The 23,362-nt window shown below is 46.3% G+C and overlaps 1 pseudogene; it reads left to right on the top strand.

Annotated features, from left to right (window-relative positions):
* The first annotated feature begins 580 nt into the window (after nucleotides 1-580).
* Nucleotides 581-14,677, top strand: LOC119315997 (annotated as a pseudogene).
* The last annotated feature ends 8,685 nt before the right edge of the window (nucleotides 14,678-23,362 follow it).

The raw sequence follows: 23,362 nt of genomic DNA on the forward strand, positions 1-23,362 counted from the left end.
ATTATCTTACCCATACGTTGTTTGTTATACATAGTGCCATGGTTTTGATATCCGTCCCGGTCGGCCCTCGTCCGGGTTATGATTCGGATGTGGTATATTCTCTTTTAAAACTATTCATTGCATTTCGTGTTTATGACAAATTATGCCCATCAAGTTGACATAGATATTTGTATGTAGGAGGTAGTTGAACCGGAAATTCCAACCGACTCTATTGTCGAGAGGTTAAATTTAGTTGAAAGAGAAAACGAGGATTTGAAGGAAAAATCGAAAAGAATTGAGGGGGATAAGATGGAATTGGAGTTGCATGTTGCCGATGTCGTCGATGATCACAAGATTAAGATGGAGAAAATGCGCTTGAAGATTAGAAAGATTAAAAAATATGCCATTCATAGTGAGGCTTGGTATCATTATGCTGTTGGATCAATTGTTACCTTAGTTGCGATCTTGATCGCATTTGTTGTTGCATTTAAATTCTTTAGCTAGAGAGTTATTTGTTTGTTGCATTTAAGTGTTGTATGATCTTTATGTATGAACTTTATGTATTGTATTAATTTGATGTTTTCGGTGCTGTGTATTGAAGATGAGCCGGCAATGGATGTACGATGACCGATGCTCTCCCGAGTTCATTAATGGCGTGTGTATTTTTCTGCTTGCGGCTGAGGCAAACAAGCGAGCGGATGGTTTTAAGCCTTGTCCATGTGCTGGCTGTAAGAATGGTCACAATTACTCTACGTCAAGAACCATTCATGTCTACCTGTTTGAGTCCGGTTTCATGCCCCACTATAATGTTTGGACCAAGCATGGAGAAAGAGGGGTTATGATGGAAGACAATGAAGAAGAAGAGGACGATGACGGCTATCCTGGCCATGGGTTCCCTGAATACGATGATACAACAATGAGAGAAGAAGTTGAGCCGGTAATGCGGGAAGAAGCTGAGCCGGCAATACGAGAAGAAGGTGAAGAAGAGGCATCGGATGAGCCCGTTGATGATCTAGGTCGGGCCATTGCCGATGCAAAGAGAACTGCGCAAGTGATTTGGAGAAGAACAAGTTGCAGCACATGTTAGAGGATCACAAAAAATTGTTGTACCCAAATTGCGTAGGTGAGAAGAAAATGCTGGGCACCACACTGGAATTGCTGCAATGGAAGGCAGAGAATGGTGTATCTGACAAGGGATTTCGAAAGTTGCTGGTAATGATAAAGGATATGCTTCCAAAGGACAACGAATTGCCCGAGAGTACGTACGAAGCAAAGAAGGCTGTCTGCCCTCTAGGGTTAGAGGTGTAGAAGATACATGCATGCCCTAATGATTGCATCCTCTACCGTGGTGAGTATGAGGATTTGAACGCTTGTCCGGTATGCGGTGCATTGCGCTATAAGATCAGCCGCGATGACCCTGGTGATGTCGAGGGCAGCGCCCCAGGAAGAAGACTCGTGCTAAGGTGATGTGGTATGCTCCTATAATACCACGGTTGAAATGTTTGTTCCAAAACAAAGAGCATGCCAAGGCGATGCGATGGCATAGAGAAGACCGTAAGAAAGACGGAAAGTTGAGAGTACCCGCTGACGGGTCGCAGTGGAGAAAAATTGAAAGAAAGTATGGGAAGGAGTTTGAAGATGACGCAAGGAACGTATGGTTTGGTCTAAGCGCAGATGACATTAATCCTTTTGGGGAGCAGAGCAGCAACCATAGCACCTGGCCTATGACTCTATGTTTGTGTAACCTTCCTCCTTGGTTGTGCATGAAGCGGAAGTTCATTATGATGCCAGTGCTCATCCAAGGCCCTAAGCAACCCGGCAACGACATTGATGTGTACCTAAGGCCATTAGTTGAAGAACTCTTACAACTGTGGAATGGAACAGGTGTACGTGCATGGGATGAGCACATGGGGAAGAATTTGACCTAAAGGCGTTGCTGTTCGTGACCATCAATGATTGGCCTGCTCTCAGTAACCTTTCAGGACAGACAAACAAGGGATACCGCGCATGCATGCACTGTTTGGACGATACCGACAGTATATATTTGGCTAATTGTAAGAAGAATGTGTATCTGGGACATCGTCGATTTCTTCCGAGCAGGCATCATGTAAGAAAGAAAGGCAAGCATTTCAAAGGTGAGGCGGATCACCGAACGAAGCCTCGCCACCGTACTGGTGCTGATGTACATGATATGGTCAAGGATTTGAAGGTGGTCTTTGGAAAGGGTTGTGACGCCCCAAGACCGGAGCTTCAGATGCCTTCCAAGGTTTCCGGGTTTCGTCGTGTGATTTGTTTGGTTCATTGCATTCATCTTTGCATCATGTGCATTTGCATCATGTCATCATGCCATCATGTCATTAATCTTTGCATCTCAGATCAACTAAATAAATTGCATGGATCTTCGGTCCATTTAAACCGAGGGAATTCACATGATGATTCTCTTTATAACATATCCTCCCGATATTAGGGAGCTATATTGAATATTCCATTTTTGGAATCACCCATGAACACACTTGCAAATAATCACATGTCTTTTCTGCTTCGAGTTTGCTCCTCAAACTTCGCCCATAAATTCTTTTATCTTTTTCCGGAGGTCTACCAAAAATCTCAACATTTTGGGACCTTTCTAACGCCCACTTCTTATTCGAACTCATTTGAATTTAATTCAAACGAGTTCCAATCCAAACTTGGTACATGCCCATTTATACTTTTTTGGATCAAGATCATTTTGCCGAGTCCAGTAAAATTATCCCCATGCCCAGTTTCCACCCGAACCTTCTCTTTCTTTTCCTTCTCTTTTCTATTTTCTTTTTAAATGGGAAAAGAGAGATATTTAGGAAGAGAGGCGGCCTGCACCCCTGGCCAGGCCTGCACCACTGCCCTCCTGGGCCTCCCTTCCTCACGCGCCGTCCCAAGGCCAGGCCCACCTAATTCCTAACCCTAGGCCCCGATCCCATCTAACCCCCATCTCCCTCGCTTCTTCCCTCGCGCCGCCAGCCTCGCGCTGCTCGATCCACCTCTCTCCCCCCGATTCCCTCGCTCTCTCCCTCACCCTCTCTCGCTCGCAGCGCCCCTCCCTGTTTCCCTCCTTCGTCCTTGCCTCACCAGGGGGAGTAGCGAGGCCCTGCATCGCACCAAGCGTCGCCGGCGCCCCCCAAGTCCTTGTCGCTGTCTTCCATGGCCTCAGGCAGCCGAGCTCGAAGCTCTCCGCCTCTGCCGTCCGCTCTCCAGTCCGTCGCCGCCCTGTGCGCGCGATCACGTCGGCATCCCCGTCCTCAGCTCCTCCTCCACCTCGCCTTGGCGCGCGAGCCCTGAGCCACACCGTCCCTGGAGCCGCACGCCCGTCGCCCCTCTCCCCTCGCGCCAGCGAGCAGCGCAGCGTCTCCGGCCGCTCTCCTACAGCTCCTCCTCCACCTGTGCCTGCAGCCGTCGTACTTCTCCGTCGCGCCGGGTCCCGGACCTCCGCTGCGAGCCTCGTCGCCCCTGCGTCACGCGAGTCGCCGATCCCCTGCCTCCGCGCCCGAGTCGGCTCAACCCTGCATCCTCTGCTCGCGAGCCTCGCTTCTTCGCCTCCGTCCTCAACCACGCCGTCCACCAGAGCTGTTGTCGGCTGCTGCCCCATCGTAGCTCCTTGCTGCCTGCTCTGCTTCCCCTCCTCGTGCCTAGCCGGAGCAGTTTCGCCGCTGGCTGAAGTCTCGCAGGAGCAGGAGCCCGTGTCGTCTCTGTCGTCCAGCGTCGCCTCCCGATTTCCTCTCCTGCACCTCGTGCCCGCCAAGTTCCAGGAAACCCAAGTATGAACTCGTTTTGACTACAACACAAAGATGTGAACAACTACGCGGAGTCGCGGAGAACGACTACTTCCATCTCCGAAGAACCGGGTAACGGAACCGTCAAGTTCGTCTACCGCCTACATGTACCACTACCGTCGTCGAGATCGTGAGGACCTCTACCCTCAACCCTAGAGCATGCGAGAACGACTACTTCCACCACGAACGTCCTGAGAACGTCTACTTCCCCTACACCGCATCAAACTCGAACCCCTTCGATAACGCACGCTTCGAAGGTATAACCCCGAGACGACCGCCCATGAACGAATGCATGTGTGATGTATGAGATGCTTGAGCTTGCGCCGTGCCCGAATTGTCGGTGCACGTTGCCCCTCTTTTGCCTTGTCATCGTCGTCGACTCATGGGGCACCCGTTATCCGGTAGTGCCCCACCATCTTTTGCACGCATCCGCACACTTCTCCTTTGCATTGGTATCTCAATCGAGTTACCGGAACCGGAACGTTGCAGTGGCACCGTTTTCGTTATCATTGTCGTGGCACCCCTTTCTTTCCGCCACGATGACAAATGCTTCGTAGTGCTCTTGACAACTTTTAATAAAAATTGCATAAAACTTGCTCATGTCATCCGCATCATGATAACAACAATTAAAATGTTTAAATTGTTGTTGCATTAAATTACTAAGGCATATGGGGATCTACCGGATTCGTTATTTGTTATATCCGGCCCCATTTAAATTGTTTAGATGGTGTAGTTTTGTTATGCCTCACCTCTTGCCATGTTAATCAACATTTAATATTGTTGGGTACCTAAACGAGAGAGAACTAAATAATTGATGTGGTATTTCATCAATATGCAACGGAGTTGCATGTTGAGCTCCACTTAATTTGTAGGGTTTGTTTGTGCACTTTGCCATGCCATGCCTCTTTAAACCGGACATGCATCATACTTGATTGTGCATCATGCCATGTTTATGTAATGGTTGTTTACCATGTTGTTTGCTTCTTTCCGGTGTTGCTTCTTCGGATTAGTTCCGATAACGTCGCGTTTGTGAGGATCCGTTCGACTTCGTCCATTTGTCATCTTCATGCACTCGTTCTTCTTCCTTGCGGGATTTCAGGCAAGATGACCATACCCTCGAAATCACTTCTATCTTTGCTTTGCTAGATGCTCGCTCTTTTGCTATGCATATGCTGCGATACCTACCACTTACTTTTCATGCCCCCTATATTGTTGAACCAAGCCTCTAACCCACCTTGTCCTAGCAAACCATTGATTGGCTATGTTACCGCTTTGCTCAGCCCCTCTTATAGCGTTGTTAGTTGCAGGTGAAGATTGAAGTTTGTTCCTTGTTGGAACATGGAGATCGTTCCTCGTTGGAACATTGTTTACTTGTTGGGATATCACAATATCTCTTATTTAATTAATGCATCTATATACTTGGTAAAGGGTGGAAGGCTCGGCCTTATGCCTGGTGTTTTGTTCCACCCTTGCCGCCCTAGTTTTCGTCATATCGGTGTTATGTTCCCGGATTTTGCGTTCCTTACGCGGTTGGGTTATAATGGGAACCCCTTGACAGTTCGCCTTGAATAAAACTCCTCCAGCAAGGCCCAACCTTGGTTTTACCATTCGCCATCTAGCCTTTTCACTTGGGAGTCACGCATCCCGAGGGTCATCTTTATTTTAACCCCCCCGGGCCAGTGCTTGTCTAAGTGTTGGTCCGAAACAGAGCCACTTGCGGCGCCACCTCGGGGAAACTTGAGGGCTGGTTTTAGTTGTACGTAGTGTTCACCGGTGCTGCCCTGAGAACAAGATATGTGCAGCTTCCATCAGGATGTCGGCGCATCGGGCGGTCTTGCTGGACTTGTTTTACCATTGTCGAGGATGTCTTGTAACCGGGATTCCGAGCCTGATCGGGTCTTCCCGCTAGAAGGAATATCCTTCGTTGACCGTGAGAGCTTGTGATGGGCTAAGTTGGGACACCCCTGCAGGGATTTGAACTTTTGAAAGCCGTGCCCGCGGTTATGGGCAGATGGGAATTTGTTAACGTCCGGTTGTAGAAAACCTGAAGTTGACCTTAATTAAAATGCACCAACCGCGTGTGTTACCGTGATGGTCTCTTTCCGGCGGAGTCCGGGATGTGAACACGGTGTTGGAGTAATGCTTGACGTAGGTTGTTCCAGGATCACTTCTTGATCATAGTTGTTCGACCGTGCTTTTGCTTTCTCTTCTCACTCTCATTTGCGTATGTTAGCCACCATATATGCTAGTCGCTTGCTGCAGCTCCACCTCATACCTTTTTACCCTTCCCATAAGCTCAAATAGTTTTGATCGCGATGGTGTGAGATTGCTGAGTCCCCGTGACTCACAGATACTTCCAAAACCAGCTTGCAGGTGCCGTTGAACTGTGCAGATGACGCAACCAAGCTCAAAGGAGGAGCTCGATGAAGATCGTGTTCTTTATGTTGTTCCGTTTTCCAGTTGATCAGTAGTGGAGCCCAGTTGGGGTCGATCGGGGATCTGTGTAGCATTTGGGCTAGTCTTCTTTTATTTTGGTTCCGTAGTCGGACCTTGATTGTATTTGGATGATGTAATGCTTTATTCATGTAATTGTGTGAAGTGGCAATTGTAAGCCAACTATGTATCTTTTCCCCCTATTGTATTACATGGGTTGTGTGAAGATTACCTCACTTGTGACATTGCTTTCAATGCGGTTATGCCTCTAAGTCGTGCTTCGACACGTGGGAGATATAGTCGCATCGAGGGCGTTACAAGTTGGTAATCAGAGCCTTCCTCGACCTTAGGAGCCCCCACTGCTTGATCGAATTAGCTGACGAGTTGAGTCTAGAAAAAAATGTTTTGAGTCATTTAGGATTATATATATCGGAGAGTTAGGAATTCTTTTTACTCCTCAATCCCTTCATTGCTCTGGTAAGGCATCCTGACGTAGAGTTTTGACTCTTCTCTTCTCAAATTTCACTAAAAAAATTTAGGATCACGCGGGTATCTTGGAATCGTTCCGATGGTTTTGTGACGAGAACATTGTTCTTGGTGCCTCCTGACATTTAGGGGTTGTGGCAGTGTCCCGGGGAGTTGAGCTCCAAGGTGTTGTCGTCACAATTTTATTGTTGCAGTTCTGGAATACCCGAGATTAGTTTCGCCAACATCGAAAATCTCTTTTATGCAGTTGTTGGTGATATAACCTCGACGCCACCCAGTACTGGGGCGGGAGTTCGGGAGTATTGCCATAACTTGTATAACAGATGCTTTTCAAAGATTGAGGTAAATGATTTTCGAAGGTTTCTTGGTTATGTGTTGAAGGATGGATACAGCTGGATGTAGGATTTGCTAGTTTGGGTGAGATATTATGCTTCCCCTGTATCCCCAACACCTGATTGCATAACCGGAAAATTTCGGGAGTTTATAAGTGGGAATTCAAGTAGCTCTTAGGATATCTTTCCGACAGATGTATGATATGAAATTGGGGTTTGACGTCTAGTGGTCCGCCTATCCACGGTTGGTTTTACAGTGGTCTCATTGTGTCTTAAAGAGTCCTTGGCTATGCCGACTCGGGGACGCTTCATATGTCATGTGCACTGCCTTGTACATGATGGTGCTGTACGATCGAGCCCGTGTAGGCCCCACCACGAAAACTTCGGACGAAATCTCAGTCATATGTTTGTTCCGGCTTATTCTGCAAGCCAATCCTTTGTTTTGTTTTGAGTTGTGGTATTCGAGTTGCTTCGAAGTCAAGTGTTGATTCCATACTTTCCCCAAATGGTGTTCTCATACTCCGATGTGAATACTAATCCTTCTTGATCATCAAGATTGTCATGTCAATCTTTTTAAACCGGTGTGTTTTCTCCTCAAGCGAATCTGTTCTTTTTCAACATCCGCAAGATCAATTATCAGTTCTTCTCAATGGTGTTCTTTTCATCCGTCTCCAAATTGTCTTTGTTTTTCTTGCCCGCCCGCCCTTTTTCCTCAAGGACTCAGATGTCTTAATCAAGCAACCATCTTATGGATGTGAAGTCTCTCCATCTTTTTCGTCAATGTTCTTATCCGGTGATTCTCAGGAAGATTCTAACGGAGCTTCAAGTTCGTCACTCTTCACTCGTTCTCTTCTTCGGCGGATCCAATACAAGCTTTGTTGATCATATCTTTTCCTCATTTCAATACCTTCTCATACCGGTGCACCTCTTAATCATCTACTCCTCGCAATTCATTTGTTTCGGAGTGCCGAAGATATCTCAGAAGATTCCTGTTTCCACTCTGCTTTCGTTCAAGATCTTTCGAGGATGTCACCTCATTCAAGCCATTTAATGCAACCGGTGCAACCTCTCTTTTAAATCATTTCAGCGGTGTTTCTCTTGAGTGGGCCCTAACCCACATGTCTTTTCCCAGGATCTTACCTGACTCTTCTTATTTTCTCAGAGGTATTCTCAAATTCTTTTCGAAGTTTGACGTAAGAATGATTTACCATCAGTCAAATGTCTTTCTCCAAGATCTCTCAAAATTCTTTTCATCGTTGGCTCAACCTTTCCATTCTTCATTTCGGAGTGTCTAAATAATTCATGGTGGTGTTTCTCGTCGTCATTCTCGGATTTTGAAGACCGAAGAAGAGTTTCTCTTTAATCTTGCTCCATTCTCTTCAAGATTCGTGATTCTAGCTTGTTGCCATCCTCTCGTAATTGTTCTGATCGTGAGAATTCTTTTCACCTATCCGGAGTAATTCAAGAGTCTTCTCAGTTTGTTATCCGGAGTCCATCAATCCAGGTTTATTCATTCTCAGCTGTCAGTTATCATTCTCCTATCTTACCGGTGCATCAATCAAATATCCTCTAATCAGTTCTTGATCTCTTTGTTCTGATGTATCTAAATCCCCTCAAACTTCTTCGTTCATTTGCTAATTCCTTCCGGTGTTTCTTTATCTTTTCTTCGTTCATTTTCAATTCTTATGGTGGTTTGTTCAAGATTCCTCTTCTTACGTTATCATACTTCCGTTCTTTCAAATCCTACCGGTGGATCATCGAAGGCCTCTTCAAGTTTGCGCATTATCTATCTTAATCCTTTCTACGAGAATAAGTAGTATGCCAATTCCATTGGTTGTCATCAATTTGAATTGGTGAAGGATAAGCATAATGTAATTCTTATTCTTGTTTCATCGAGTGAATTTAATTCTTTATTCCGGAGGCTCATCAAATTCTTGATTTTCTTTTGTTCATCTTTTCTTTCTCGGAGTACCAAGCTCTAATTATCACGGAGATCCATCTAATCATTACAAGGTTTCACTTTGTGTTTTCAACTTCTCTTTCCTTCCGTCTGATCATTCTTTTGTTTAACGGAGTTCTTCATGGAGTTGTACATGATAGTTCATCAAGGACTTAATCCGTTCTAGAAACATTCATCAAGATTATTTTCAGAGGAGTTCAAGCTTTCTTCTTATTGCAATCCGGAGTGCAATTCCTTCTACCGTATCATTTGAGGTGGTATTATGTCATTCTTGATCATTTGAATTCATGTTTCATGATTCACAGGTTGTTAAGAATGGGGTATTTCAAATCCATCAATCTCTTCATTGGAGTTATCTTGTGTCATGGCACACCTAAAGCCTTCCCTAAGGATTGTTGCTACTTATGGTACTTATAAATGATCCAAGTTCTTCGTTTATCCTCCCGGTGAAATAAGTTTCTCTTCTCTTTGTTCTTATCAATCCAATTCTTTTCCCGTGAGTGGCAGGTTGTCACCTCATAATTTGAGATGTATTCCAAAATACCATATCAAGCTTATTCTTTTCGTTGTTGGTTTTCCAACAACTCCGTTCTACCATTTGTTGTAAGCGTGCTCCCTCAAGATCTTGTATCTCGTCGTTCATTCCATTCCATTCTCACTTCTGTTCCGGAGGCATTGTGATATTGCTCTATTCAAACCTTCTTCTGTTCTTGTCAGGTTCTTGTTCTTTTCATGCTTATCCATTTAACCGGAGTGTTGTACTCTTTTGCTCAAGTTCTTTTAATATTATCAAGTCTTGCTTAACTTCTTAACCGGAGTGGTTTCAATATATATCTTGCCCTCCAACCTCAAGGTTTTTCCCAATGTTCTTTGTTCCTCTTTTCTATCGGAGTGTTTTCGACCTTATTCACCTTCGTTGTGTTCTTTCTCAAATTTGTTCAACCTCGCAAGGTTCCTTGGTTTCACTCGTTTGTCAAAGAAGCAACTTAGTTTTACCTTTTCTCTTCCTCTTCCGTTTCCCTCCGGTGCCATCCTAGATCTCGGGACGAGATCCTCTCGTAGTGGTGGAGTGTTGTGACGCCCCAAGACCGGAGCTTCAGATGCCTTCCAGGGTTTCCGGGTTTCGTCGTGTGATTTGTTTGGTTCATTGCATTCATCTTTGCATCATGTGCATTTGCATCATGTCATCATGCCATCATGTCATTAATCTTTGCATCTCAGATCAACTAAATAAATTGCATGGATCTTCGGTCCATTTAAACCGAGAGAATTCACATGATGATTCTCTTTATAACATATCCTCCCGATATTAGGGAGCTATATTGAATATTCCATTTTTGGAATCACCCATGAACACACTTGCAAATAATCACATGTCTTTTCTGCTTCGAGTTTGCTCCTCAAACTTCGTCCACAAATTCTTTTATATTTTTCCGGAGGTCTACCAAAAATCTCAACATTTTGGGACCTTTCTAACGCCCACTTCTTATTCGAACTCATTTGAATTTAATTCAAACAAGTTCCAATCCAAACTTGGTACATGCCCATTTATACTTTTCTTGGATCAAGATCATTTTTGCGAGTCCAGTAAAATTATCCCCATGCCCAGTTTCCATCCGAACCTTCTCTTTCTTTTCCTTCTCTTTTCTATTTTCTTTTTAAATGGGAAAAGAGAGATATTTAGGAAGAGAGGCGGCCTGCACCCCTGGCCAGGCCTGCACCACTGCCCTCTTGGGCCTCCCTTCCTCACGCGCCGTCCCAAGGCCAGGCCCACCTAATTCCTAACCCTAGGCCCCGATCCCATCTAACCCCCATCTCCCTCGCTTCTTCCCTCGCGCCGCCAGCCTCACGCTGCTCGATCCACCTCTCTCCCCCCGATTCCCTCGCTCTCTACCTCACCCTCTCTCGCTCGCAGCGCCCCTCCCTGTTTCCCTCCTTCGTCCTTGCCTCGCCAGGGGGAGTAGCGAGGCCCTGCATCGCACCAAGCGTCGCCGGCGCCCCCCAAGTCCACGTCGCCGTCTTCCATGGCCTCAGGCAGCCGAGCTCGAAGCTCTCCGCCTCTGCCGTCCGCTCTCTGGTCCGTCGCCGCCCTGTGCGCGCGATCACGTCGGCATCCCCGTCCTCAGCTCCTCCTCCACCTCGCCTTGGCGCGCGAGCCCCGAGCCACGCCGTCCCTGGAGCCGCACGCCCGTCGCCCCTCTCCCCTCGCGCCAGCGAGCAGCGCCGCGTCTCCGGCCGCTCTCCTATAGCTCCTCCTCCACCTGTGCCTGCAGCCGTCGTACTTCTCCGTCACGCCAGGTCCCGGACCTCCGCTGCGAGCCTCGTCGCCCCTGCGTCGCGCGAGTCGCCGATCCCCTGCCTCCGCGCCCGAGTCGGCTCGACCCTGCATCCTCTGCTCGCGAGCCTCGCTTCTTCGCCTCCGTCCTCAACCACGCCGGCCACCAGAGCTGTTGCCGGCTGCTGCCCCATCGTAGCTCCTTGCTGCCTGCTCTGCTTCCCATCCTCGTGCCTAGCCGGAGCAGTTTCGCCGCTGGCTGAAGTCTCGCAGGAGCAGGAGCCCGTGTCGTCTCTGTCATCCAGCGTCGCCTCCCGATTTCCTCTCCTGCACCTCGTGCCCGCCAAGTTCCAGGAAACCCAAGTATGAACTCGTTTCGACTACAACACGAAGATGTGAACAACTACGCGGAGTCGCGGAGTACGACTACTTCCATCTCCGAAGAACCGAGTAACGGAACTGTTAAGTTCGTCTACTGCCTACATGTACCACTACCGTCGTCGAGATCGTGAGGACCTCTACCCTCAACCCTAGAGCATGCGAGAACGACTACTTCCACTACGAACGTCCCGAGAATGTCTACTTCCCCTACACCGCATCAAACTCGAACCCCTCCGATAACGCACGCTTCAAAGGTATAACCCCGAGATGACTGCCCGTGAACGAATGCATGTGTGATGTATGAGATGCTCGAGCTTGCGCCGTGCCCGAATTGTTGGTGCATGTTGCCCCTCTTTTGCCTTGTCACCGTCGTCGACTCATGGGGCGCCCGATATCCGGGAGTGCTCCACCATCTTTTGCACGCATCCACACACTTCTCCTTTGCATCGGTATCTTAATCGAGTTACCGGAACCGGAATGTTGCAGTGGCACCGTTTTCGTTATCGTTGTCGTGGCACCCCTTTTCTTTCCGCCACGATGACAAATGCTTCGTAGTGCTCTTGACAACTTTTAATAAAAATTGCATAAAACTTGCTCATGTCATCCGCATCATGATAACAACAATTAAAATATTTAAATTGTTGTTGCATTAAATTACTAAGGCATATGGGGATCTACAGGATTCGTTATTTGTTATATCCGGCCCCATTTAAATTGTTTAGATGGTGTAGTTTTGTTATGCCTCACCTCTTGCCATGTTAATCAACATTTAATATTGTTGGGTACCTAAACGAGAGAGAACTAAATAATTGATGTGGTGTTTCGTCAATATGCAACGGAGTTGCATGTTGAGCTCCACTTAATTTGTAGGGTTTGTTTGAGCTCCACTTAATTTGAGCTCCACTTAATTTGTGCACTTTGCCATGCCATGCTTCTTTAAATCGGACATGCATCATACTTGATTGTGCATCATGCCATGTTTATGTAATGGTTGTTTACCATGTTGTTTGCTTCTTTCCGGTGTTGCTTCTTCGGATTAGTTCCGATAACGTCGCGTTTGTGAGGATCCGTTCGACTTCGTCCATTTGTCATCTTCATGCACTCGTTCTTCTTCCTTGCGGGATTTCAGGCAAGATGACCATACCCTCGAAATCACTTCTATCTTTGCTTTGCTAGATGCTCGCTCTTTTGCTATGCCTATGCTGAGATACCTACCACTTGCTTTTCATGCCCCCTATATTGTTGAACCAAGCCTCTAACCCACCTTGTCCTAGCAAACCATTGATTGGCTATGTTACCGCTTTGCTCAGCCCCTCTTATAGCGTTGTTAGTTGCAGGTGAAGATTGAAGTTTGTTCCTTGTTGGAACATGAAGATCGTTCCTTGTTGGAACATTGTTTACTTGTTGGGATATCACAATATCTCTTATTTAATTAATGCATCTATATACTTGGTAAAGGGTGGAAGACTCGGCCTTATGCCTGGTGTTTTGTTCCACCCTTGCCGCCCTAGTTTCCGTCATATCGGTGTTATGTTCCCGGATTTTGCGTTCCTTACGCGGTTGGGTTATAATGGGAACCCCTTGACAGTTCGCCTTGAATAAAACTCCTCCAGCAAGGCCCAACCTTGGTTTTACCATTCGCCATCTAGCCTTTTCACTTGGGAGTCACGCATCCCGAGGGTCATCTTTATTTTAACCCCCCCGGGCCAGTGCTTGTCTAAGTGTTGGTCCGAAACAGAGCCACTTGCGGCGCCACCTCGGAGAAACTTGAGGGCTGGTTTTAGATATATGTAGTGTTCATCCGGTGTTGCCCTGAGAACGAGATATGTGCAGCTCCCATCAGGATGTCGGCGCATCGGGCGGTCTTGCTGGACTTGTTTTACCATTGTCGAGGATGTCTTGTAACCGGGATTCCGAGCCTGATCGGGTCTTCCCGCTAGAAGGAATATCCTTCGTTGACCGTGAGAGCTTGTGATGGGCTAAGTTGGGACACCCCTGCAGGGATTTGAACTTTCGAAAGCCGTGCCCGCGGTTATGGGCAGATGGGAATTTGTTAACGTCCGGTTGTAGAAAACCTGAAGTTGACCTTAATTAAAATGCACCAACCGCGTGTGTTACCGTGATGGTCTCTTTCCGGCGGAGTCCGAGAAGTGAACACAGTGTTGGAGTAATGCTTGACGTAGGTTGTTCCAGGATCACTTCTTGATCATAGTTGTTCGACCGTGCTTTTGCCTTCTCTTCTCGCTCTCATTTGCGTATGTTAGCCACCATATATGCTAGTCGTTTGCTGCAGCTCCACCTCATACCTTTTTACCCTTCCCATAAGCTTAAATAATTTTGATCGCGAGGGTGTGAGATTGCTGAGTCCCCGTGACTCACAGATACTTCCAAAACCAGCTTGCAGGTGCCGTTGAACCGTGCAGATGACGCAACCAAGCTCAAAGGAGGAGCTCGATGAAGATCGTGTTCTTTATGTTGTTCCATTTTCCAGTTGATCAGTAGTGGAGTCCAGTTGGGGTCGATCGGGGATCTGTGTAGCATTTGGGGTAGTCTTCTTTTATTTTGGTTCCGTAGTCGGACCTTGATTGTATTTGGATGATGTAATGCTTTATTCATGTAATTGTGTGAACTGGCGATTATAAGCCAACTATGTATCTTTTCCTCCTATTATATTACATGGGTTGTGTGAAGATTACCTCACTTGCGACATTGCTTTCAATGCGGTTATGCCTCTAAGTCGTGCTTCGACACGTGGGAAATATAGCCGCATCGAGGGCGTTACAAGGGTCCTGGTGGACAACCTGTTCCGAATGACGCTGACGGACGTGCACCCATGTGGAAGAAGAAATCTATATTTTGGGACCTTCCCTATTGGAAAGACCTAGAGGTCTGCTCCACAATCGACGTGATGCACGTGACGAAGAATCTTTGTGTGACCATGCTTGGCTTCTTGGGCGTGTATGGGAAGACAAAAGATACACCTGAGGCACGAGAGGACCAGCAACGTATGAACGGAAAAGATGGCATACATCAGGGTCATGCAAGCTACGCTCTTACCAAAGAAGAGAAGGAAATCTTCTTTGAATGCCTGCTTAGTATTAAGGTACCATCTGGCTTCTCGTCGAATAGGAAGGGAATAATAAACATGGTAGAGAAAAAGTTGCAGAACCTAAAGTCTCATGACTGCCACGTGATTATGACGCAACTGCTTCCGGTTGCATTGAGGGGGCTTCTACCGGAAAACGTTCGATTAGCCATTGTGAAGCTATGTGCATTTCTCAATGCAATCTCTCAAAAGGTAATCGATCCAGAAATCATACCAAGGTTAGAGAATGATTTGGTGCAATGTCTTGTCAGTTTCGAGTTGGTGTTCCCACCATCCTTCTTCAACATCATGACGCAAGTCCTAGTTCACCTATGCGAAGAGATTAACGTTTTGGGTCCTGTATTTCTACACAATATGTTCCCCTTTGAGAGGTTCATGGGAGTCTTAAAGAAATATGTTCATAACCGTTCTAGGCCAGAAGGAAGCATCTCCAAGGGCCATGAAAATGAGGAGGTCATTGAGTTTTGTATTGACTTTATTCCTGACCTTAAGCCGATTGGTGTTCCTGAATCGCGGCATAAGGGCAGACTGGATGGAAAAGGCACGCTAGGAGGGGAACAAATAATATGTATGGATGGACATTCTCTCACTGAAGCACACTACACAGTTCTACAGAATTCCACCTTGGTGGCTCAGTATATGGATGAACACAAGAATTTGCTACGCTCCAAACACCCGGAGCGGTCTGATGACTGGATTACACGTGAACAAACCAGGAGTTTCGCCAGCTGGTTGCAGACACGTACCATGCATGACACCTCTATTGAAGATGACCTGTACTTGCTGTCCCAGTTACCATCTTCGAATATAATGACTTTTAAAGGGTACGAGATAAATGGTAATACATTTTACACGATCGCCCAAGATAAGAAGAGCACCAACCAAAACAGTGGTGTCCGCTTTGATGCAGAAACCAAGACGGGAAAGGAAACATATTATGGTTATATACAGGACATATGGGAACTTGACTATCGACGTGGTTTGAAGGTCCCTTTGTTTCGGTGCAAATGGGTCAATATGACACGAGGCGGGGTAACGGAAGACCCGCAGTACGGAATGACAATAGTGAATCTCAACAATCTTGCGTATGCAGACGAACCATTCGTCCTAGCCAATGATGTGGCACAGGTTTTCTATGTGAAGGACATGTCTACCAAGCCAAGAAAAAGAAAAGATAAGGAAGTGAATGCCTCGTACGATGAGCCAAAGCGGCACATAGTTCTTTTTGGGAAGAGAAACATCATGGGAGTGGATGACAAGACAGACATGTCAGAAGATTATGAAAAGTTTGATGAAATTGCTCCATTCACAGTGAATATTGACCCAAGCATCCCGTTAAATGATGAAGATTTTCCATGGTTACGGCGCAAAGGGACACACGTGAAGAAAAAGTTTCACACCCAAAGATCTGGGATGTGATCGGCTTCACTATCATCACTTTCTTCTGTGTTTCACACTCAGGAGGGAATCTCTGTAATAGTTAGGGTAGTTATGTGTTTTGGCATTTGAAACACAAAGAAATTTTATGTGCAAACAAATTCTTTCATGCCTTTACTGATTTTTAAAGTTAAGTTATTCACAAACTAGTGATTCACACTAATTTCAAATAATTCAAAATTTAAACTATTCAAATTTGAAAACTATGGGCACTAACAGAAAGTTTGTATTTTTTGTACCTAAAGCAAAAATATTCACAAAGAAACTCTAAATACACAAAAAAACAACTCAAAAATAAATAAAGCAAAAAATAAAAAAAACCGCCTACTGGGCCAGAGCGGCCTGCATACGACTAGAAACCCAACCTGTTGTTGGGCCAGGATGCAGGCCTGCAAAGGCCCAGTAGGCCCACAGGGCAGCACCGAACATGTAGACCCAGTAGGCCTGCTTTGGAGAGGAGCTCGAGAGAGCTACCGCACGGGGGGTTATAAACCAGTGCGGACGCCCCTCGCCTAGCGAGGTGGGACTAAACTTGCCGCACCGCACCTACGCCAGCATACCCCCTTTAGTACCGGGTGGTGGCACCAACCGGTACTAAAGGGGGGGGGGGCTTTAGTACCGGTTGGAGCCACCACCCGGTACTAAAGGGGGTGCGCTTCCCGCTGCTTGGCCTGGCCAAAACAGGCCTTTAGTACCGGTTGGTGGCTACAACCGGTACTAAAGGTCCATCCTATATAACTAAACACTTCAAAAAATTTAGTTTCTCATCTGCTTCTTCTCCTCTGCCCCGTCGCCCGCCGCCCCCGTCTCCATATCCCTCGTCGCCGCCCCTGTCGCCGCCCCGTCCCCGTCGTCGCCACCCCGTCGTCCCCGTCTCCGTCATCCCCGTCGACACCGCCGCCCCGTCCCGGCCCATACGTCCCCGTCCCCGTCGTCGCCGCCCCGTCCCTGTCCCCGTCGTCACCATCCCCGTCGTCGCCGCGCTCGTCGCCGTCCCCGTCGCCGCCCCCCGTCGCCTCTCGCCTCGCCGGTGAGCACACACACACACATACATACATTTTTTTAATTTTTTAGTTATAGAAATAGTTATAAAAATGTTAGAAATTTTTCTTTTTTTAGTTATAGAAATAGTTAGTTATATAGCATTGTTAGAAATGTTAGAAATTTTTTCTGTTTTTTAGTTATAGAAATAGTTATAAAAAAGTTAGAGTTGTTAGAAATTTTTCTGTTTTTTAGTTATAGAAATAGTTATAAAAAAGTTAGAAATTTTTCTTTTTTTAGTTATAGAAATATTAGAAATGTATACAAATGTTAGTTATATATATAGAAATGTTATAATTATTTTCTGTTTTTTAGTTATAGAAATATTAGAAATGTTAGTTATATAGCATTGTTAGAAATGTTATAGGAATGTTAGTTATATAGAAATATTAAAAATTTTAGTTATCAAAATCCAATCATTAAAAAAATGTTACTTTTTGCGGGCATATAGCTAGTATTTTTTCTCGACGATGCCCGGCCCGCATCCTCGCCGTCGACCCGTCCGCGACGACGTCCGGCTGACCCATGTCCGGGACTGGGCTCCGCCGGGCTGGCACTGGGAGGTGCTGCCTGGAGGGGCGCGCCGCTTGATGAGGAACCCGGCCCCGGGTCCCGTCGTCGACCCTGATCTCGTTTGGTGGCGTTCGCGTGGGCCAGTTTCGGTGCGGAGGGAGCCGGCCCCGCCAGAGGTGGTACGTCGCCGTGTCAGGGAGGAGGACGAGCACGTCCATCGCTACATGGTTGCGTTAGAGGGCGGCAGGTTCTCCAATACCTGGCAGTTTCTTCAGGGATCTCACTTCAGCTATGATCCTGTGAGGGTTCCTTCTCTTTGGGTGTCCATCGCCCGCGCCGCAGGAATCGCGAGTGTCCTAGATTCTTCTGTAGTATTTGATCTTTATTAGCTACCTAGCCAGTGATGTATTCGATATATAATATTCGAGACGATGTATTCGAGATTATATATTATTCGAGACGATGTATTCGAGATTATATCTATTATTCGAGACGATGTATTCGAGATTATATCTATTATTCGAGACGATGTATTCGAGATTATATCTATTATTCAAGACGATGTAATTTGAATACTAAATTGTTTTATATTTCTTTTGGATTAGTTAAACAAAATCTATGGCGGAAAATACCGGCAGAGAGGGAGACGAGGCCCTGTTCAATATCATACGCAATCCTCGCGGGCCAGATGATGATCAGAATGAAGAAGATTATGATGGCTCCGAATATCTAAACAACACCGGGGCGGGTGATATGATATTCGATCGCGACGACCGAATGGATGAAGTCATGAACTATGAACATGACGAAGAAAATGTTGATCTTGAAACAACAAAGACTAGCGCAGTATATATATTTATATAAGCAGGCATATGGTGATCATCACATGTTTTAAATGACTTGAAGATATATTAACGAATCGATCTTTCTTCTTTCAGCCATCCGGATCGAGCAAATCTTCAGGCAACAGGACGAAACGAGGCCCGAACAAAAAGTTGAAGGAGGGCGTAAAGTACAATATCGAGGCAATTAGACCTAATGGCGAACCATTAGTGCCTAAGAAGATTGCGGACAAGTTCGTTCGTCAGTGCGGAGTTCTTGTGAAGGACCAACTCCCGATCTCCCTTCAAGAATGGAGAGAGCCAGCAAAGCCACGTCCAGGAGTTACTTTTGTCGACGACAGACAAAAACTTCTGCTTTGGGAAACGCTCATGGAACATTTCACCCTACCAGATCATTTCACAGATGCATATGTGGAGAAAGTCAAGGACGCTGCTCTTAGGAAGATGGCGGTTGCATTCAAGAACCATAAGATTCGTGAATGGGCCAAGTACGTCAACGGAGGAAGGAAGACTCCAGTATTCAAGGGAACACTAGAGAACCAAAGTGCTCATTGGGACGATTTCGTGAAATTCAAGAATTCGGAATTATCTAAGGAATGGTCGAGAATAAACAAGGCCAATGCCGCAAAAAAGGATAAGTTCCATAAGCTGGGGCCAGGTGGCTATGCGGTGGGAATGCCTAAGAGGGATAAGTCTGAGAAAGAGATGCTGGATGCAGGTGTCACTCCAGAAATATTGAGCTGGCCCCCCAGGTGCAGGACTTGGTTCTATGCGCATGGGTGGGAGTTGGACCCGAAGACAGGCAAAGTTTCGAAGAAGGCATGTCTGGACGGAGCCGAAGATAAGCTACTTGTTGCAATAGAAGAGGCTCGATCGGGGTTGTTCGAGCCCAACAGAGAGAACGACGAGCTTACGCGTGCCCTAGGAAATCCTGAACACCCAGGAAGAACACGAGGCATGGGCGCTATTCCGTGGTATGAGGGGTTTTCGGACTGGAACGCCGACTACAGAACTCGTGCGAGAAAGAATATTGCGGAGGAGAAGAAGAGGAAGATGGAGGAGGAGCAGAGGAAGCTAGACTATGAACGCCTTCAAGGCCTAGAATCAGCGCACGCGGACTTGGCAGTCAAATTCTAGCGGCAGCAGGAGCAGATCGACTCACTTAGCCAGCAAAGGGGGTCTCAGCAGCTGCAGCAGCTAGCGGATGATCCACCATTGGATAGCACCGTCCCATCCATGCCGAGAAGAAGCATGGGTTCCGCCTCGGGCGACGCATTGCTGGATAGCTACCCAGTGGATGACATCATGGAGAACACTAACTGCGAGCTACACTTCAAAATGAAGAACATATCCATGAAGGTGGCGGACGCCCTTGGTTTTACAAATCTCCCCGAGGCAACCTTCCATTGCAACCCGATTCCAGCGGGCTATGCTCGTGTCTTGGTTGATGAGGTGGTGGACCAATATTCGGGGCTAGAGCTTGACATTCCTGGAGGTGATGATGAGCACACACTAGGAGAGGCCAACCATCGTATCATCCTATGGAGAAAGGATTGCATCATCTTTCGAAGGCCACCGACACCGCGTCATCCGACTCCTCGTCGCAGTCCGCCACCGAGTCAGCAGACTCCCGCTCCTCCAAGTCCACCAACGCGTCAGGCCACTCCTCCTCCAAGTCCGGCACAGCTTCAGGCCACTCCTCCTCCTCCAAGTCCGGCAAAGCATCAGGCCACTCCTCCTCCAAGTCCGGCACAGCTTCAGGCCACTCCTCCTCCAAGTCCGGCACAGCTTCAGGCCACTCCTCCTCCTCCAACTCAGCCACGTCAGCCGTCTTCGCCGCCTCAGCAATCACGGAAGAGAGCCGCCTCAGCTATGGTGCGTAGCGGTACAAGTCGAGGTAGTACTGGAGGTACATGCGGAGGCAAGCGATTTCAATATGGTCCAAGCCTCGCGCCTCTTCCGCAGAGGCCTTATGACTAGTCCGAGGAGGAAAACGTAGCCATATCGAAGGCTGAGGTGGAAGCCCATTTTGCACCAAAACCGCCACTGCCGCCAAGGAAGAAAGTGCCTGTGGAAAAGATTGACCACTTCATTCGTATGGCTAGAGCACCAGCTCCCAAGCCTGTTGACACAGCCTATGAGCGCCACATCAAGAAGTTAAATCGAGCACGTCTACAGAAAGAGGCGAGCTCGAGGTCGAGCAAATCAGCTGGCAAAAGGAGCGACAAAACCGTTCCCCAGCTGGGAGAACAGGCGGCGCAATCAATCCCCCCGCTTGTTGTGCCAACAACACATGAGATCAGGCGCGCCCAATATTATTGTGGGCAAATCGTTAATTTTCCCGGGGTGGGCAATGTGGTAATAACCGAGGAGCATATTGCGCAGGCTGAATCGATTGGGATCACTGTTGGACAACTCCTCGATATCGAGCCCATGTCTCCGACTAGAGAGGAGGAAATAAAACGGAAATATGCCCGGGGCCAACCTTTGGTCGAGCCAGAGGAGGTCCATAAGCTCCCAACGAGAATGTATGAATTGCATCAATGGTACATGGACATTACCAAGATTTCCAATCGAGAGTCCCTCATGGTGAATGTCAACAAGGATCATTACTACCATGAGAAAGCTGTGACCGTTGAGTATTCAGAACTATTTCAGCTATACAATCAAGATGCACTCGACAAATCTATTGTCAGTTGCTATTGTCTGTAAGTGATTTCTTTCTGTAATTTAAGTCTCAAGCTAGCTGTAGTGATCATTTTGATCAATCATTACCTGTAATTATCCTCACTATATTCTTTTCTGTGGTATTATGCAGGATGAAGATTTATGAAATGAAAAAAGGTGGACGCTATGGCATTGGGTTCGTTGACGCAAATACCATTAATGAATACACATGGAAAATAGATCCATATCACGAAAAAAGTGTAGAGGAAAGCATGCTACAGTTCTTCAAGGAACTCAAATACAATGAAGATATACTACTTCCTTACAACTTCCAGTGAGTCACACTGTCTTGTAATACAAATTCTGTTTTTCCCTACTAGCTAGCTACATGTTTTTGCTTACATATGCCCGCTTAATTAAGACATGCAAACGTGTGTGCATGCAGATTTCACTGAATCTTGTTAATCATTAAAGTTGATGAAGAAACAGTTAAAGTACTAGACTCACTACTTAAGAAAGCAAGTGACTACACCATCGTGAAGGGGATAGTCAACAGGTAATTTCAATCATTATTAACTATATCTCGGCCTATTTAATTAGTTCGTCATTTCCTGATAACAACTATTTAATAACCCATTTATTCATTTTCTTTGTCGGCGGGCAGGGCTTGGGCAAAGTTCATCAGGGCCACTCCAGGACTATGGAAACAAAATCTGAAATGGTATCGACCCAAGGTAAGTAATTAAGTAGTACTAGCTAGCTGCCATCTCTTTAATTATCATGCTTGATTAATTATTATCTTATCAACTTCCATTCTTGTAAACGCCCTGAAGCAGGCGCCGGGGAATGATCTATGTGCATACTACGTTTGCGAGAACATTCGCATGATGGCGTCCGAAAGGAGCAAATCTCAAAGACAGGAGTGGGTATGATATCGATTGTCAGAACACTATTCACAATTTTTACACCATTATCGATATCTAGTCACACAACTAATACACATGCATATTGATCTCCTTCTTAACAGTTCAAAGAGGTGCGGGACAAGCTCCTAGCACAGGACCGCATAGAAGCAATTCAAGAGGAAATAGCGGGATTTTTGCTCGACCAGGTCATAGATCCCAAAGGAGAATACTATTACCCGCTACCGCCCCCATGAACCACTTCCAATTGTTATCGTGCTCCGAAGACACCAATTAGCTAGGCTAATGCCACTGGCTCCGAAGGCACCAATTAGGAGAAATTGTATATATATATACATGTGTGTATATATGTGTGAATTAATTAATGGTGGTTGTGAGACATTCGATGATATATATATATATATATAATGATCAGTTCTACTAGAAATTCTATTTATATATATGCATAACGTGTACAATATGTAGTATCGTAAAATACCAGCAAACAAAAAATAATTAAATGGAAAACACAAAATTAAATGAAAAAGAAATCATAAACCCAAAACCCCCCAACCTTTTAATACCGGTTGGTGACACCAACTGGTACTAAAGGGCTCCCTGCCCCCGAAGCTGGCTCGTGCCACGTGGTTGCCCTTTAGCACTGGTTCATGCTGAACCGGTACTAAAGGGGGGGGGGCTTTAGTGCCTACACTTTAGCACTGGTTACCAAACCGGCACCAAAGGGCCTTACGAACCGGTGCTATTGCCCAGTTCTGCACTAGTGTGTATAAATCATGAAGAAAGCAGTAGCAATGAAATTATAATGGTCATAATGCTAAGCTAACAATGGGTCTTGTCCATCACATCATTCTCCTAATGATGTGATCCCGTTCATCAAATGACAACACATGTCTATGGTTAGGAAACATAACCATCTTTGATAAACGAACTAGTAAAGTAGAGGCATACTAGGGACACTTTGTTTTGTCTATGTATTCACACATGTACTAAGTTTCCGGTTAATACAATTCTAGCATGAATAATAAACATTTATCATGAAATAAGGAAATAAATAATAACTTTATTATTGCCTCTAGGGCATATTTCCTTCAATTTGGACACCAGAAGTGTTCCGGGGATACCAGGTACGAATCGGGTCACCGAAAGGGGTTCCGGGCTATCCCCGGCAAACTATATGGGCC

Source organism: Triticum dicoccoides, chromosome 1A (genome assembly GCF_002162155.2).
Source record: "Triticum dicoccoides isolate Atlit2015 ecotype Zavitan chromosome 1A, WEW_v2.0, whole genome shotgun sequence".
Lineage (NCBI taxonomy): Eukaryota > Viridiplantae > Streptophyta > Magnoliopsida > Poales > Poaceae > Triticum > Triticum dicoccoides.